Source organism: Rattus rattus, chromosome 4 (genome assembly GCF_011064425.1).
Source record: "Rattus rattus isolate New Zealand chromosome 4, Rrattus_CSIRO_v1, whole genome shotgun sequence".
Taxonomy (NCBI): domain Eukaryota; kingdom Metazoa; phylum Chordata; class Mammalia; order Rodentia; family Muridae; genus Rattus; species Rattus rattus.
The window spans coordinates 53,902,354-53,917,995 of record NC_046157.1 but is presented as its reverse complement, the minus strand read 5'-3'; the positions used below and the strand labels follow the sequence as shown (position 1 = coordinate 53,917,995).

At 46.7% G+C, this 15,642-nt stretch overlaps 1 pseudogene; it reads left to right on the top strand.

Annotated features, from left to right (window-relative positions):
• Positions 1-2,415: 2,415 nt before the first annotated feature.
• Positions 2,416-2,896, top strand: LOC116897983 (annotated as a pseudogene).
• The last annotated feature ends 12,746 nt before the right edge of the window (positions 2,897-15,642 follow it).

The following is a 15,642-nucleotide window of genomic DNA, read 5'->3' as shown; positions in this document are numbered from 1 at the left end:
TGCCACTGAGTTAGTTCATTTTGCATTGACCTGCACTGCTGGGCACAACCACCGTTAAGTGTAGTTTGTGTATCCAGTAAGACTCTGTAGAGGAAAACAAGCTTTTCCTTTGTAAGAGGTTATCTATTGGAGACGGCTTCTGGATTAGAGCGCTGTGTCTGCTTCCCCTCAGCACCCGGATCCCATCTGGCCCAAGCCGATGCCAGCCTACGTATGCCGCCGAGTATGAGGCACGCTGCAGTGTATGAGGCACGCGGCCACGTACGCAGAGATCTCACATACTGTGACGTCACACATGCATCATCAGCCCTGCTGTGTCTGAGAAGCCTTGTTCCCTCGGTGTCCTCCACCCCCTCTGGCTGTTAGACTCTTTCTGCCTCCTCTTCCACGGGGTTTCCTAAGCCCCTGGAGGAGGGATTTGATGGAGCATTTAGGACTGAGTGTTCCAAGGTCTCTCATTCTCTGTATTTGTTCCCCTCTGCTGCGGGAAGAAGCTTCTCTGGCGGTGGCTGAGCAAGGCGCCACTCACTGAGTACAGGATGGCGCGTTAGGAGTCATTTTATTGCTGTGTTCCTATAGCAGAACAGTACTTGGTTTTCCCGTAGGTCTTTGGCTTATCTAGTCTCAAGTTCTGGTCACCCAAGAAGGGTCAGGTATAGGTTCATACCATGGCGTGGACCTAATGCCAATCAGACGGCGGTTGGCCACTGCCACACCTTCTGTGTCACTATTGCACAAGCGTCCACCGGCTTCCACCAGGCCTCACTTCCTAAACTTTCCTGACAGTGCCACAGACTGCAGAGGCCTTTGGGAGACATTTAAGATTTAAACTACAACAGTTTTTAACTTTCAAAGTGTGGACCATATTCACGTCTTAATTTTTTAAAATGGAAAAAAAAAAATAGCAATGGTGGTGTGAAGACGGTGGCCAGGAGTTTTACTAACGTCCAGAATCTCAAAATCTGTCTCCCAGAGCAAACAGCAAGGCCTCAACTACTGAGGCTCTTTCTGGAAATTCCAGAAGAGAAATTATTTCCTTATTTTGTCCAACTGGGAAGAGCCTCCTACATCCCTTGGCTGTGCCCACTGCACTTCTTCCCATGAGTCTGACCCTCCTGTCTCCGTTTAAAGATTACTGTGACAATACTGGATCCATCAAAGTGATCCAGGATAAGTAACTGTAAGAGTTGGTCAGGTCTGCTTGGATTCAAATGTTAAATTCTGCACCCCAAGATCTGGTTGCTCCAAGACAGGAGATCCTCATGTATACCAGCTTTTGATGTATAAACCTTGTCCCCCAAATTATCCCTGATTGGTTAATAAAGATGCCTATAGCCTGGGCTGGGCAGAGAGAGGAGGCTAGTTGAAGGCTCCTGGGCTTGGGGGTCTCAGGCAGGGATCACGAAGAAAGGAGAAAAAAGGACACTGGGGAAGAAAGAAGCTACCGTGGGGTGGGTGGATCGTGAGTGCATGGCCATCGGGCCAGCCTGTGGAGTAGGAATGGCCCAGACAGAACATGGCAAGTGATATCTCGGGGTTATTGACAGGAAGTAGACAAAACAGCATAGACGGTTGGTATCTGCCCAGCTCTAGTGCTTTAAGGTTTATTATAAATACAATGGTTTATGTCTTTTATTTAGGAACAAAATATCTAAGATGGGGTAGAAAGCCTCAAATAATATTTACTGCAACAAATAACCAATTCTGGGTTCTGACTTGTTGCCATCTTTGGAGGCCATTGTTGGACTTAACACAGGAAGCATGAAAGGAAACATTTTGATCAATTTTCATTCCAGATGTCCCTGGGAGGCAGGAACGAGCTAGCGGATGGTTCTGACCTTTGCCAGGCACAGGTCACCAATGTGGGTGTTGTTGTGTGGAAGGAACCGTTTCCTTGTTCCATTGGGTGCTCCTGTCCTTGACCCCACACTCCGCACCTCTGAGGATCCTAGTGACCAGGTCCACTGGAGGAAGCCTGAAAGCCTTCTTCATGGGAGAGACATTGAGCCTCCACCATATCCTAGAGCCTAACTCAGAGCTCCGTGTCTTGTTGGTGTGTGAGCCTGCCTAATACATCAGATTCCGTCCCTGGCAGCTCTCAGAGTCCCTCCCATTGGTCAGACATTTGGTGAATCAGACAGTGAGGACCCCAAGAGGCACATGGGTCCTCCCACTACGGGGGTTTAGTGCCACACTTTACAATCTTCAGTTTGGTTTGGTTTTCTTTTTTAATGAAAGACTGACCCATGACACCATTTTTCTTTCATGGTCTCTTGGATGTTAGAAGCTTTTTGTCTTCCAAGCCATTTATACTTCCTACATATAAACCTAACCGCAGATGAGGCATCACTACTATTAAGCTTTTAAAAATACCAAAACTCTCTTTCTAAGCCGGCAATCCATAAGGACGAAGCCATGTTCAGCTTGAGCGCCAGGACTGTGAAGTCCAACGGCGAGAAGCAGGACAAGTCCGAGCCTGGCTTCTCTTGGATAGCTATCTTAATTTTTGTACCAGTTCCTCAGCTTAAATCTTTCCAGAAAATTCAAGTCCAGCTAGTTCGTGAATTGGAGAAAAAGTCCAGTGGGAAGCACACAGTCTTCATTGCTCAGAGGAGGATTCTGCCCAAGCCGACCCGGAAATGCCATACGGAAAATAAGCAAAAAAACCCCAGAAGCCACACCCTGACAGCAGTGCACGACGCCATCCTTGAGGACATGGTCTTCCCTCATGAAATTGTGGGATCCATGTGAAACTGGACGGGAACCAGCTCGTAAAAGTTCATTTAGACAAAGCACAGCAGAACAATATGGAGTACAAGATTGAAACTTTTTCTGGTGTATACAAGAAGCTCACAGGCAAAGTGTTAATTCTGAATTCCCAGAGTTTCAGTTGTAAAGAAAATGACTGAATAAAGTGTCATTCATAGTAAAAAAAAAAAAAAAAAAAAAAAAAAAAAAAGTACATGCAGCCACACCGTCATGTAAAGATATGGGTTCTTGACAGTCTGAGAGTTCCAGGCCCGGAGACCTGGGTACAGAAATCATAGCAGTGACTACAGCAGATCAGTCAGCCCTCTGTGTTTGTGGGCTCACTCTCCCAGGACTACAAACCATGAGTGGGAAATACTGGGTGTTAACCCCATCTGTATGGACCATGCTCAAATTCTTTTTCTCATCACAGTTCCCTAAACAGGATAACATACCAAGTAGCCACACAGAATTTCCATCACATTCGGAATCAGAAGTAAGGTAGAGGTGTTTTTAAGTGTACAAAGGTTAGATGTGGTATACACACATAGTCTCTTTACGGAAGGAGGCAGAGCAACTATGACCTCTCCTACTACAGTGGCCCTAAACCAATGCCCTCAACATCGAGTGAGTGTCACATTGGGAGGCAAGAGTGAGGCTGAGGCAGGAAGGCTGCGGTCGAGGTCCTGCCCTGCCACCCACTGGCTACCTGAACGTGCACTCACCTGTATGGGCCCCTTTATAACCACACCCCTCCTCTGAACTTCCGCTTAGTTTTCCAGAGTGGGATTCAAACCATGAGATTTCCTTTTAAGTTCTCGAGTTGAGTCCACTGCAAGGTCTGAAATGAGACCGTGGGCTGCATATGTCCTGAGGATACCCTGGATTGTGTTTGGTATTAGCATCCAGGGAGCCCAGAGGGCTTACTAGGACTGAGACAGGGAAAGACCTAGGCTATAGAGAGTAGGTGGCCCATTGGAGGGGGAACGGTAAACAGCATTGACTCCCTGGGGCTGAAGCTGACAGAAGTACTCTTGCTGCTGGCCATTCTGACATTGGGTGTCACGTCAGTGACAGCCGGAGCCTAATGTGATTTGAAAGGCCCTGAAAGAGGTAGTTCAGGGTCATAGGGTGGGCATGGGGTCTGTCTTCTGCTCTCGCTGCTATACTGTCCATCCCACTCCGCCCTTTTTTCCACATTCACCTTGGCCGAGCCAAATCAACATTTCACCAAAACTTGCAGAAGCAGTATTGGGACCGGTGTTCCCAAGACACCAAGACAGCAGACCTACATTGGAAGCGAAAGGCTCCAATTAGTACCGGCCTTTGGAGTCTCTATCAAGATTGACACTCAATGTCTAATTCTGCTTTAAGACATATGGTAATGGGGGGGAGGGGAGGTATGCATATATATAGCTCGAAGGTATGTATGCATATGTTGCTAAATCCTTTCCCTGGGGAAAGATAAAAGACACCTACCCTTCCTCCTATTGGGCCACAGAGCAGTGGAAGAGGTCATACACAGGAGCATAGGTGACTTTAAAGCACACACCCTGGAAGGTCTGCACCCATCGGGATGAAGGCTTCCTACGTACGTGGGGCCCCTCCCTCATCCTTCCCCACCTATATACTCCAGTCCCTCCCAGAGAAAGCCAAATTAAGATATACAACTACATACACCTGACTGGAAGGGATGGCTGGATACTCAAGTGAGGCTCCTATGACCCACCCAGCTGAGGTGATCTTTGGCAAGCCCGCACAGATGGTGGCACTTTGCCTCAGAGGGTAGGTCTGCACAGCCGCACGATTGTGGCAGGATGGCTTGCTAGGCCAACCAGAACCAACAAGGACACAGAACAGACCAAGGAGCAGCACTGATACCCTCTACACGCTGAGGTAAGTCCTTTACACGGGTGTTTGTATTTTATCTTCTCCAAACCCTAAAAGATAGGTAGGATTTTCCTTTTAATGTTAGAGAATAAGAACAGAGTTAAGTACCATATAGATTTTGTGGCTAGTGGTGGAGCAGGGGTTTGACTCTGAAAGACCCCCGGAGTGGGGAGACCCTCACTCAAGTCTCCGGATGACTCGACCCTCCAAGAACTCACATAAGAACATCCTTGCTGTAAAAACACGAGGTTTATTGATAGGAACCAGTGCACTGGGGTCGAGACTTGTATCCCACGAAGGGTCAGAGGAGTTCGACCCCCAGTAGCTAAGAGAAGGCAATTTAAAAGAGAAACCACAACCCAAGGGGGTAGGGAGGGCATCCTTGGAAAATGTGGAGAATACCAGTGAAAAATTACAAGGAGGAGCTTCCTGTTTCTCAAGATTGTTTAACTTTATGGTCAGCCAGTTCCTGGGAGAAGCTTCCTGTTTCTCAAGATTGTTCTTTAAGATTTTAATCTAATGGTCAGCTAGTTCCTGGGAGAGAGTTGCCGAACCAGCTGGTGTAATTCTTCTGCTCTAAACTTTTGTCTAGTGGGGGCAACCTTAAAACTTCTACTTTTCAACTCCAAGCTGTGAGATGAGAGGACTGGAGTTGTTCAGGGTTAAGCTGTCCATTGTACTGTCTCATGGAGTGGCAAACCACATTGCTGAATGATGTGATAGGTCACCTGCGATCGGCTAGGGAGAAGACTGACTTCTGTAAATAATCCCTGTGTGTGGTGTGTGTGTGTGTGTGTGTGTGTGTGTGTGTGTGTGTGTGTGTGTGTGCGGTGTGCGTATTTGTTCTCTGTGTATGATTGCCCTTTTTAGATTGAAGTAGACCAGCTGTACGTACTAAAGGTGTTCAGTGTGATATTTCAATATATGTATGTAAAACTCACTGATTTTCTGAGGGCTGTCTTTATCTGGTGTGACTAGAGCTTTTCCTGTACAAACAGCATTTATATGCCTTAAATATGTATAGCTTTCAAGATGCATTCAGAGAGAAAAGGCAACATATGTTCACACAAAAACATATACACAAATGTCCCTAGTACTGTATTCCTAAAAGCCCAAGGGTGTTTTTAAAAAAAAAAATCATTAAAACCCCAATGGGTAACTAGAATGTGAGCTTGAAGAGGCTGCAGTTCAAGGTCCCCAGTGTACTGGCTTGCTTTATGTGACCAGGACATAAGTAATCATTTTGGAGGAGAAAACCTCATCTGAGAAAATGGCCTCAGTGGATCGGCCTACGGACAAGCCCATCGAGCATGTTCTTGATTGATGACTGATGTGGGAGGGCCCAGCTCACTATGGATGTTGCCACTCCTGGCTAGGTGGTCCTCAGTGGTATAAGAAGGCAGATCCCCACCTCCCTCCCTACCCACCCAATGTCATATTCTCATTCTTTCAGAAGAAGGAAGGAAGAAAGGAGAGAGGGAGGGAGGGAGGGACAGAGAGGGGAGGAAGAAGGGAAGAAAGAAGGAAAAAACAGAAAGAAAAAGGAAGGAAGGAAGACAGGCAGACAGACAGACAGACAGAAAGAAGTCAGGTCGTAAGCAGCGTTCCTCCATGCCTTCTGCTTCTATCTCTGCCTCTAGGTTCCTGTCCTGCTTGTGTTCCTGCCTGGACTTCCCCCACAGCCCTGTTACCTAGAAGTGTAAGACAGAATAAACCCTTTCTTCTCAAAGTTGCTTTTGGTAGTAGCATTTTATCTTTGCAACAGAAACCCTAAGATAACCAGTGTATACCTAGAAACGTGCGTGGTACCCAGTCCTGCATAGTCTTCCTGTCTTGCTACAGGTCTTAGCAACCTCGCTTCACAATTGTTTGTGTATTAGGTCAGGAACACCAATCTTTCCCTCATGGAGGTTGCATGTTATAGCTCCTCCTTGGCTTATCTGGACCAGCAGCACTTTAGAGCATTAAGTACAACAGTAACAGTGTAACACCATGATGGTTGCTCTAACAATGAGACAACTGGTGAATGACTGACTAACGAGGGGGTAGTGTGTACGGCATTGGTAGGCAGAAGAGAGAAAGGATTCATATCCCCAGCAGGATGGAGTAAATGCTATGAGAGTTCCTCACCCAATGAGGAAGATATACAATTTTAAACGCATGAGAGATAGCTCGGCAGTTGAGAGCACTGGCTGTTCTTCTGGAGGACCCAGGTTCAATTCCCAGCACCCAGCAGGTGGCTCACAATCTCCTTGTGACTTCAGTCCTAGGAGATCTGATGTCCTCTTCGGACCACATCATATGTCCTCTTCGGAGCAATGCATATATGTGGTACACAGACATACAGATGGGCAAAATACCCATACACACAAAATAATAAAAATAAAATAAAATTTTAACTCATGAATTGCTTGTTTCTGGAATTTTTTGTTGGTCATTTTTGGACTATGTCTAGCCCCTAGTAAGCAAAACTGAACAAAGGCAGCCTCAGTTAGGGGCTCTATGAAATAATATTTGCTAATAAAAAGGAATGAAGCAATAAAATATACAACAGGGACGGACCATTAAGACATGCTAAATGAATGGAGGCACATTTTACAGACTCCATTTGCACAAAATGTCCCAAGTAGGTAAAGCCATAAATGCAAAAGGAAGATTAATGGTTGCTTAGGACTGAAAACTTGGGAGAGAGGGAGGAGTGATGGCCAGAGGGTACGGGAGTCTGCCTTGGTGAACGAGTGTTCCAAGAACTGGCTGGAGTCATGGTTTGACAACTCTGAGGGTGAAGCCCAACCACTGCACAGGAAGATCCCAAGGCTCATGAATTATGCCTCCGCCGGTGGCAGACTGAAAATGGTCACCCTAGTCTTTGTGTCCCTCCTCCTCCTCTACAGGCTGTCAGACAATGTGAAGCACAAGTCCAGGAATCATCAGGAACCAAAGAGAGATCGTTCTGTCTTGCCTGGTGTTGGCATATCCTTTGCAGAAAATTCTGTTTAAAAACTTGACGTGGGCACAAAGAGGAAGTAGTCCAAGTTCACTTAGCCTTCAAGCCCCAAACCATGGTCCAGTTCTGCAAGGAACAGCAGATTTCTGGAAACATGAAGCCATTGCTGAACAGCCCTCCTGGGTGGACTCCTGACCTCTTAAGTAAGGGTTTCCTGAGTGAATGCTGCAGTTCTCTGCTGTGTAAATAACCGATTCAAAAACAGACCGGTTTCTGAATGTTCTCAGTGGTTCTTAACTTCTGTGCACTAATTGTCCTGCAAGCTATAGAAGTCGGGGAAGAGAAACAAAAGCAATAGCAAATTAAGTCTTTCCTGTAATTGGTAGGAAACCATAATTTGGGGCTCTGTCATGTTCTGTAAAGTGAGATTGTAATCAAAATGACTCATGGTAGGAGGAATCTCGGGCATGCTGGCTTGTTCTGAGGGAAGAAAACGGCACACTGGTGCTTGCTGCCAAGCCTGACCTCGGGAGTTCAAGCCCCAGGACCTGCATGGAGGAAGGAGAGAACAGATGCCACTTGCATGATGTGTTCTGACCTACACACACACACAAACACATACACACACACACACACACACACACACACACACACACACACACACCACCTACATGTCACCTACATGATGTCATCTCACCTACACACACACACACACACACACACACACACACACACACGTCACCTACATGATGTCATCTCACCTACACACACACACACACACACATGTGTCACCTACATGATGTCATCTCACCTACACACACACACACACACATGTGTCACCTACATGATGTCATCTCACCTACACACACACACACACACATACCCACCTACATTATGTCATCTCACCTACACACACACACCTACACACACACACACACCTACCACCAATACAAACCCATCTCACCTACACACACACACACACACACACACACACACACAGAGTAAATACGTGTTGTTTTGAAGGAGAATAAAACGTAGCTGCCACGTATTTGGTTCTGGTCAGAATCACTCCAGGTTCTTCGTCGTAACTGCACAAACCATCCCAGCAGAGTGGCCTATGCAACCATGAGCAATATGTAACAGTTGACACGTGACCCAAGAGCTTCTTGGCCTCAGTTTGGGAAATACCATGGAGATAGGAGAGTTTATAACAGCACAAAAGGACAAAAACTGTCGTGGTTTCTTTTCCTGTTGCTGTGATAAATTATGCTGACAAAAGCGACTTACAGGAGAAAGGTTTTGTCCGGCCACCAGCTCCAGACCACGGTCCACAGAAAGAGGGAGCAGCAGCAGGAGGGACGTGAGCAGTGGGTTCCTGCATGTACGACTCTCTGCTCTGTCTCTCCTTTTTATTTAGTTCAGGACGTACCCCATGAAATATGCTGCCCGAGTAGAGCACATTTCTCCCCATTTTACCTGACCAGTTAAGAAAATCCTCTCAAGGGGCTGGGGATTTAGCTCAGTGGTAGAGCGCTTACCTAGGAAGCACAAGGCCCTGGGTTCGGTCCCCAGCTCCGAAAAAAAAAAAAAAAAAAAAAAAAAAAAAAAAAAAGAAAATCCTCTCAAGAGTGCTCAACGGTCTATTTCCCATATGACACTGTTAAGTTGAGAACGTCAGCCACCACAAGGACAAAGCTAAAAGCCCCAAGTGGCCTCCCAGCTTATCCACTGCTCTCGGAAAATGTCCCTGATACACAGAGTCCAGGTCTTGTCTAGAGACCCACTAGCCCTAGCTTCCATCAATACTCACATGCAGGAATCATGTCTGCAGGACAATGTGGAAGAAGGCATGTGGCCCTACTTCTGGCAGCCAGACATCATTTGTGACAGTAGACAGCGTCTCTCCCTCTTTCTGGCTGAGTTTGTGTGTAGGAGCAGGTGTGCTGTTTGAAGAGCATCAATATCAGTGGCATCAAGGAACAACCCCACAGTTGGCCATATTTATTACTAAATATAGCCTGGCTTTTTGTTTCTGGTATTGTTTAATGCCAGCTGAGTCCCTTTTTAAAAAAAATAGGTTTGGGCAGGAACTGTGTAGGACTGATGAAATCTCAGAATAACCATGACCAAAAAGAATAAATTACGCTCTATTTATCTCTTAGGTAAAAATGTGAGCTGCTCTTTGGATCAATGATAGCACAGGCTCCCGCTTCCCCCTCCCCCGAACCCCCACCTCCCTCGCCTTCTCATCCCTACAGTGTGATGCTTTCCAGCTTCGGAAGAGTCACCCGCATGTCAATCAAAGCTTCGGCCAGCAGCATGTGGGATGGGAGAGAAGAGAAAGGGTGTATCCCTTCCTGTGGGAGGGTCATCAGGCCTCATCTTTGCTTTGGCTCAGGTTTTAATGACTAAAAGATTGCGTGTTGCCTTACATCCTTGCAAAGAAGAATGAGGAACAAGGGTTTCATCTGGAAGCCACAGTCTGTCCACAAATTGAACATCTTACTGCTATGGAGGAAGGAAATGGTGGCTATAGGGGACTGGCTAGTGGGAGGCAGATTCTATTGCTCCCCATCTCAGCAATATGTAGCAAATGATGGAGAGAAATAGCATCTCCCTGGAGATCTCCACATCCTACTTCCCTCTTACCATGTCCCCTTCCTTGCCATCAACTTGCTTGGGCCAATGAGATCTCAGCAGGAATGGTGCAGGTCACTTTCAGGCGGAGTCTATAAAAGCAGTCACGTGGCTCACAGTCTCCTCCCTCATCACGAAACCAGAGAGGGAGCCCCGTAAGATGGCAGACAGTCTCTATCGATCTCAGAGCTACAGATGAGCCCTACAGAGCTACAGTGACCCGGATGGGCGTCGGCAACAATGATCGATGGGCTGTGTTTGTTTTGGCCTGGTTATTGGTGTGCCCATAGCATACCCAAGCCTAACCTGGCAGGAGCATCCTCTGCCAGTAGCCTGATAGTGGAATCTTTATTCAAAACATGCACCCCTTTGCCATAAACGCAGTAGACTAGGGGCTGCCTGTGGTGGTTTGAGAGAGAATGCCCCTCATAGTCACATATTCTCGAATGCTTTGTCCCTGACTGAATTGTTTGGAAGGATTAGGAGGAGTGGGGGAAATGTGTTGGTGGGGGTGGGCTTTGAAGTTTCAAAAGCCCACATGGGGTATCTGCCCACATCCCTACTCCCCCCAACACACACACACACACACACACACGCACACACGCACGCACGCACGCACGCACAGGCACGCACACGCTTGCCCCCTCTGTCTGTCTGCTGCTTGTGGCTCAGGCTGTAAAGCTCTCAGCTACTGCTCCAGTGCCGAGCTGGTCTGCTCCCCGCCGTGATAATGGACGCACCCTCTCAAACTGTAGGCAAGCCCCCAGTTAAATGCTTTATTTTCTAAGAGTTGCTTTGGTTATGGCGTCTCCTCACAGCAACAGAACCGTAACTAAGACACTGGCGTTTACTGAATATTTGCAGTGAGCCCATTATGGTAATAACAACATAATGAAAATCATTTCATTCACTTGGAGAATGCTTCCAATGGTTTTCCTTCAAAGTTGGCCACACAGAAACAACATTGTTACTGATGTTACTGTTACTTGAAACAACATCGTCTGATGGAGTTTTATATAAGAGAGGAATTTCAGGGGACTAAACTTGGTGCATTGATGCACTTTCTAGCTTTAGTTTTTCACAAATGGAGAACTAAAGAGAAAATGATGCTCTTGATAAGTGTTCCGTGATGTTAGTGACATCACTGACAACATCGTACTTCTGATAGACGGACAGCAGGGAGACTGTGAGTGGGGGAAAATCAGCCACGTTGACTCCTTAACTGGTCATCCAGTGGCTTCAAGGAGTCTCTGGGACACCAACGCTTTTTTTATCCATGCACTTCTATCTTTAAGATCCTTTCCTCGTGGTTAGAAAGGCTGCCACAGCCCCAACTACCATCTTCATGATAGAAGACGTTTTACCAAAAAAGAAAAACTGAAAATAAATCTTAGCAAAATTAACAGCATTTACGTGTTTTGATGACATTATGAATTATTTTCTTTTTCTTTTTTTTTTCTTTTTGTTGGTGAATCTTTTTGATGCTTTCATACGCATTCACGCAGTCCTCCTTACCTCTTCAGCTCCCCTCTAACCCCAGCAGCCCCCCCTTCCTGTAAATCTCCTTCTCCTAGTCACTAGTTCGGGTTTCGTGTCCCACAGAATTTACTCCGGTGACATCCTGAGTTTGTAACTAGCCAGCAGAGCCTGGTGCACACTGGATACCATGCTCCCCCTTTCCCAGACTGTTGGTTCACAACAGTGCAGCAGTGTGTGGTCGAGCCGTATCTTCCACTGGGAAGGGTCCCTATCTTCAGTTTTTTCTTGGACACTGATATAGTCCTTCGATGATAGAGTAAGGGAGCCATTGTTTTAGGGATGCCACCCTCAGGGGTCAGCTATGTAATGGGTGCTTACAAGCACACTCAGAGAAGTTCCTTCCGGGCACCAAGTAGTAAGCGTTATTGGTTTTTTACCTTTTATCTTTTCTGATGAAAAGGGGGCGGAGGGAGCCAGGAACAAGGAGAAAAATATTTTACTTGAGATAAAAGTTGAAATCATGTATGTAATTTTTGATTCCCAGGGACAGTCTTCCAGTTGGCCTAAAATTCTTCCGAGGCTTGCTCCCACCAATCACGTTAGATTAAAAAATAAAACCAATGGATCAATGGTTAGGAATGTGGGCTGCTCTCGTAGAGCATCCAGACTATGTTCCCAGTGCCCACTTGGTGGTTCACAGCCACCTGTAACTCCAGCTCCAGGGGAATCTAATGCCATTTTCTTGCCTCTGTGGGTACCAGGCATAAGTGTGGTGCACATACGTATGTGTAGGCAAAACCAATGCCCATACAATAAAACTCATACAATAAGACCAAGTGAGTAAATCTTTGTGCTAACTTCGGTAGCACATAGACTAAAACCCGGAAGCAGACAGAAAATAGTCTGCCCCCAACACAAGGATGCTGCAGAAATCCAGAGAGCATTCCACTAAAAGAACGGGAACCCAATCATTCTCACTCAGAGAACACTGAAGAACCCAGGGTTATGGTAGGCACCCATAGTACCAAGTACTTAGGAGGCTGAGGCAGGAGCATGGCCTCAGGACAGTCTGCCCAAGACACCAACTCAAAAACAAAAAACAAGGATTGGAAAGATGACTCCTGTACTTCTCCTGCAACAGATCCCTGTCCGTTTCGTTTCCCTGTACCCATGTGGAAAGACTCAGGCCTGCTTATAACTCCATCTCCAGGGGCATCTGGCGCCCTCGTCTGCCTTCCACAGGTACTGCATTCGCACACACATTCACACCCCCACACAACACTCACAATTAAAAACCAAAACGAAATCTCTACATGTCAAAACAAAACAAAACAAAAGTCAAATAAGAAAATAGAATCCCACCCCTAAGACCTTTTAAAGCTGTCCCGTGAGTTCTTCATAAGACTCTCATCGTGAAAGGCTCCCAGGACAGAGCTGCCACTGCCCGGTGTATGTGTGCCCCCTTAAAAGAGAAATGAGGTCTTTGACTGACTGAGTCACTGGAGGCTTTTAGAATATCCGGGCCCCAGAAGAGCCACACAGAGAAAGAACACAGACCAGGACACCAGCCCAGCTTGAGTCTGCCCTCGGGGTTGGCATTTTTTTTTTTTTTTTTTTTTTTTTGGTTCTTTTTTTTCGGAGATGGGGACCAACCCAGGGCCTTGCGCTTCCTAGGCAAGCACTCTACCACTGAGCTAAATCCCCAACCCCAGGGGTTGGCATTTTTTTTGCTGCTGCTATTAGAAGAGGAAGGCTGGAGCTCCACAGGCCCTCGGTGGAGGGGAAGCTCTCCAGGCTGGGCGCAAAAGTGACATGCTGAGGGCACTTTCCTGAGGAGAAAATCTTCGGTGCTTTCAAAGAGAACTACAGTGTGAGCTGACTGACAGGGACTCTCGGGTTATTCCCGCTGTGACTCCCGATCCACACAGACTTGTGGTTCTTTTTGGCAATGAGCAAACAAAGGAAGCTGTAGCTGAGGAAATGAATGTCTGAAATGAACTGACGGTTCAGTTGCTGGGGACCTGTGGGGAAAAAGAGTCCCTGGTCTGTGGGAAGCACACAGAGATGTCTATGTCAATGAGCCAGTGCTGTGCCTACATGGGAATGAACTTGTTCCCCGAAATCTGCTGGATAAAACCTGGTCCACTGGGTGACGGCACTGAAAGATGGCCCTTTGGGAGGTGGTTGTACGTAAAAATAGAGCCCTCTGAAGTGGATCTGTGTCCTTGTAAGAGCCTCGAAGACCACAGTTAGTGGCAAAGACCACAGTTTGACCTCCACCATGGCGGCCACAGTAAGGAGATGCCTTCCGTGAGTTGGGAAGCGGGTTCACACCAGATACTGAGTCTTCACCATTTTGATATTGCACTTCCAGCCTCTAGAGCAGAGAGACATTTTTTGTTGTTGTTTCCAAGTCACCCAGCCTACAGCATTTTTTTTTTTATAGTAGCCCAAAAGATTAAGACAGGGACCTCGGGCAAAGCCAAAGGCTAGAGCGAGATGGCTTCACCCTCTGTAAGATGATGATCGCAATGGCCCATGGGTACTTGTGAGGATTACGTAAGGCTCCAGGGTACAGTAAATGCTGGCTCCTCTTTCCCCCACCAGCCCAATCCTGTCTGTACGTGGTTTGTGTACACACTCCATATGCAAACAGAATGAAGAACCATTTGTGATGGGAGGAAACCCCATTCGGTATTAGATATCTTCTTTAATTGTGTGGTCAGGACAGTACGCGCTATCACTTTTCAGTGAGCTGTCACAGCGAAGCGTACTTACACCCTTCATCCTTGGATTTACTTGTTGGCCGTTCTTCTTGAAGCTACCGTAATACCCAGAATATTGAACTCTTAGTCATGGTTCAGTTCCTGATGTCGTTCACTTGGCCCAGGGCTTGCCTAGCATGTAGGAAGGCCTACCGCATTAGCTGGGCCTAGAAGAACATCCGTGTAGTCCCAGCACCTAGGAGCCAGCGGTAGGAAAAGCAGGGCCTCAATGTCACCTGTGGCTGTATAGCAAGCTCCAGGCCACCCCGAGCTGCATGAAACCCATCTAAAATAAAAACAGGATGCCAACGTTTTACGTGGCTCTTCCAGGAAGCTTGACAAACGCTGGTTAAATACTTAGACTTTTTTTTTTTTTTTTTTTAAGAAAGGAGCCAAAATGGAGGCCTGTCAAGTTGCTGAAAATGTAGTCCTATTCCTTACGGAATAACTCCTTAGTGCCACACTAAAACCCTGCAGTTGTATCTGGCTTTCGGACAGACCTTTAAAGATTTATTTATTTATTTTATGTATGTGAGTACACTATATCTGTCTTCAGACACACCAGAAAAGAGCATCGGATCCCATTACAGATGGTTGTGAGCCACCATGTGGCTGCTGGGATTTGAACTCAGGACCTCTGGAAGAGCAGTCGGTGCTCTTAACCACTGATCCATCTCTCCAGCCCCTCGGACAGACCTTTAGATGCACATCTACATAGAGCTCCATGACTTACACTGTCACTGTCAAAGTTCCTGCATACAGCATTTATCTGTTCACTGTCTTCGCATGTGAATTTGTGGCTCTGAAAATTAAGCATGGAGATACTTGGGTTTGGGTTTAAGTAAATAGCTTGGTATGGTTGTTTTGAAAGTAAAATGTCAAATTCTTCACTGCACAAGGGAAACACATTTAAAATCCAGGTAAGAGTTCAGTGGAGTCCCAGGTTCCCCAAGAACCATCTACCTGATTGACAGTCAAAAATACCCAAGAAAGGGGTGGGGCAGGGGCAGGACACAGTGTTACAATCCTGTATTTCCAGCTCTTGTGGCATGGGGCCAGAAGAATAGGGCATTCGGGGCCAGCTCTGTCCACATACCAAGTCTAAGGTCAAAGGTCAAGCTGAGTTACATGATGCCCTGTAGGAGGGGGTGGTGAGAGAGGATAAGGGAGCCAATT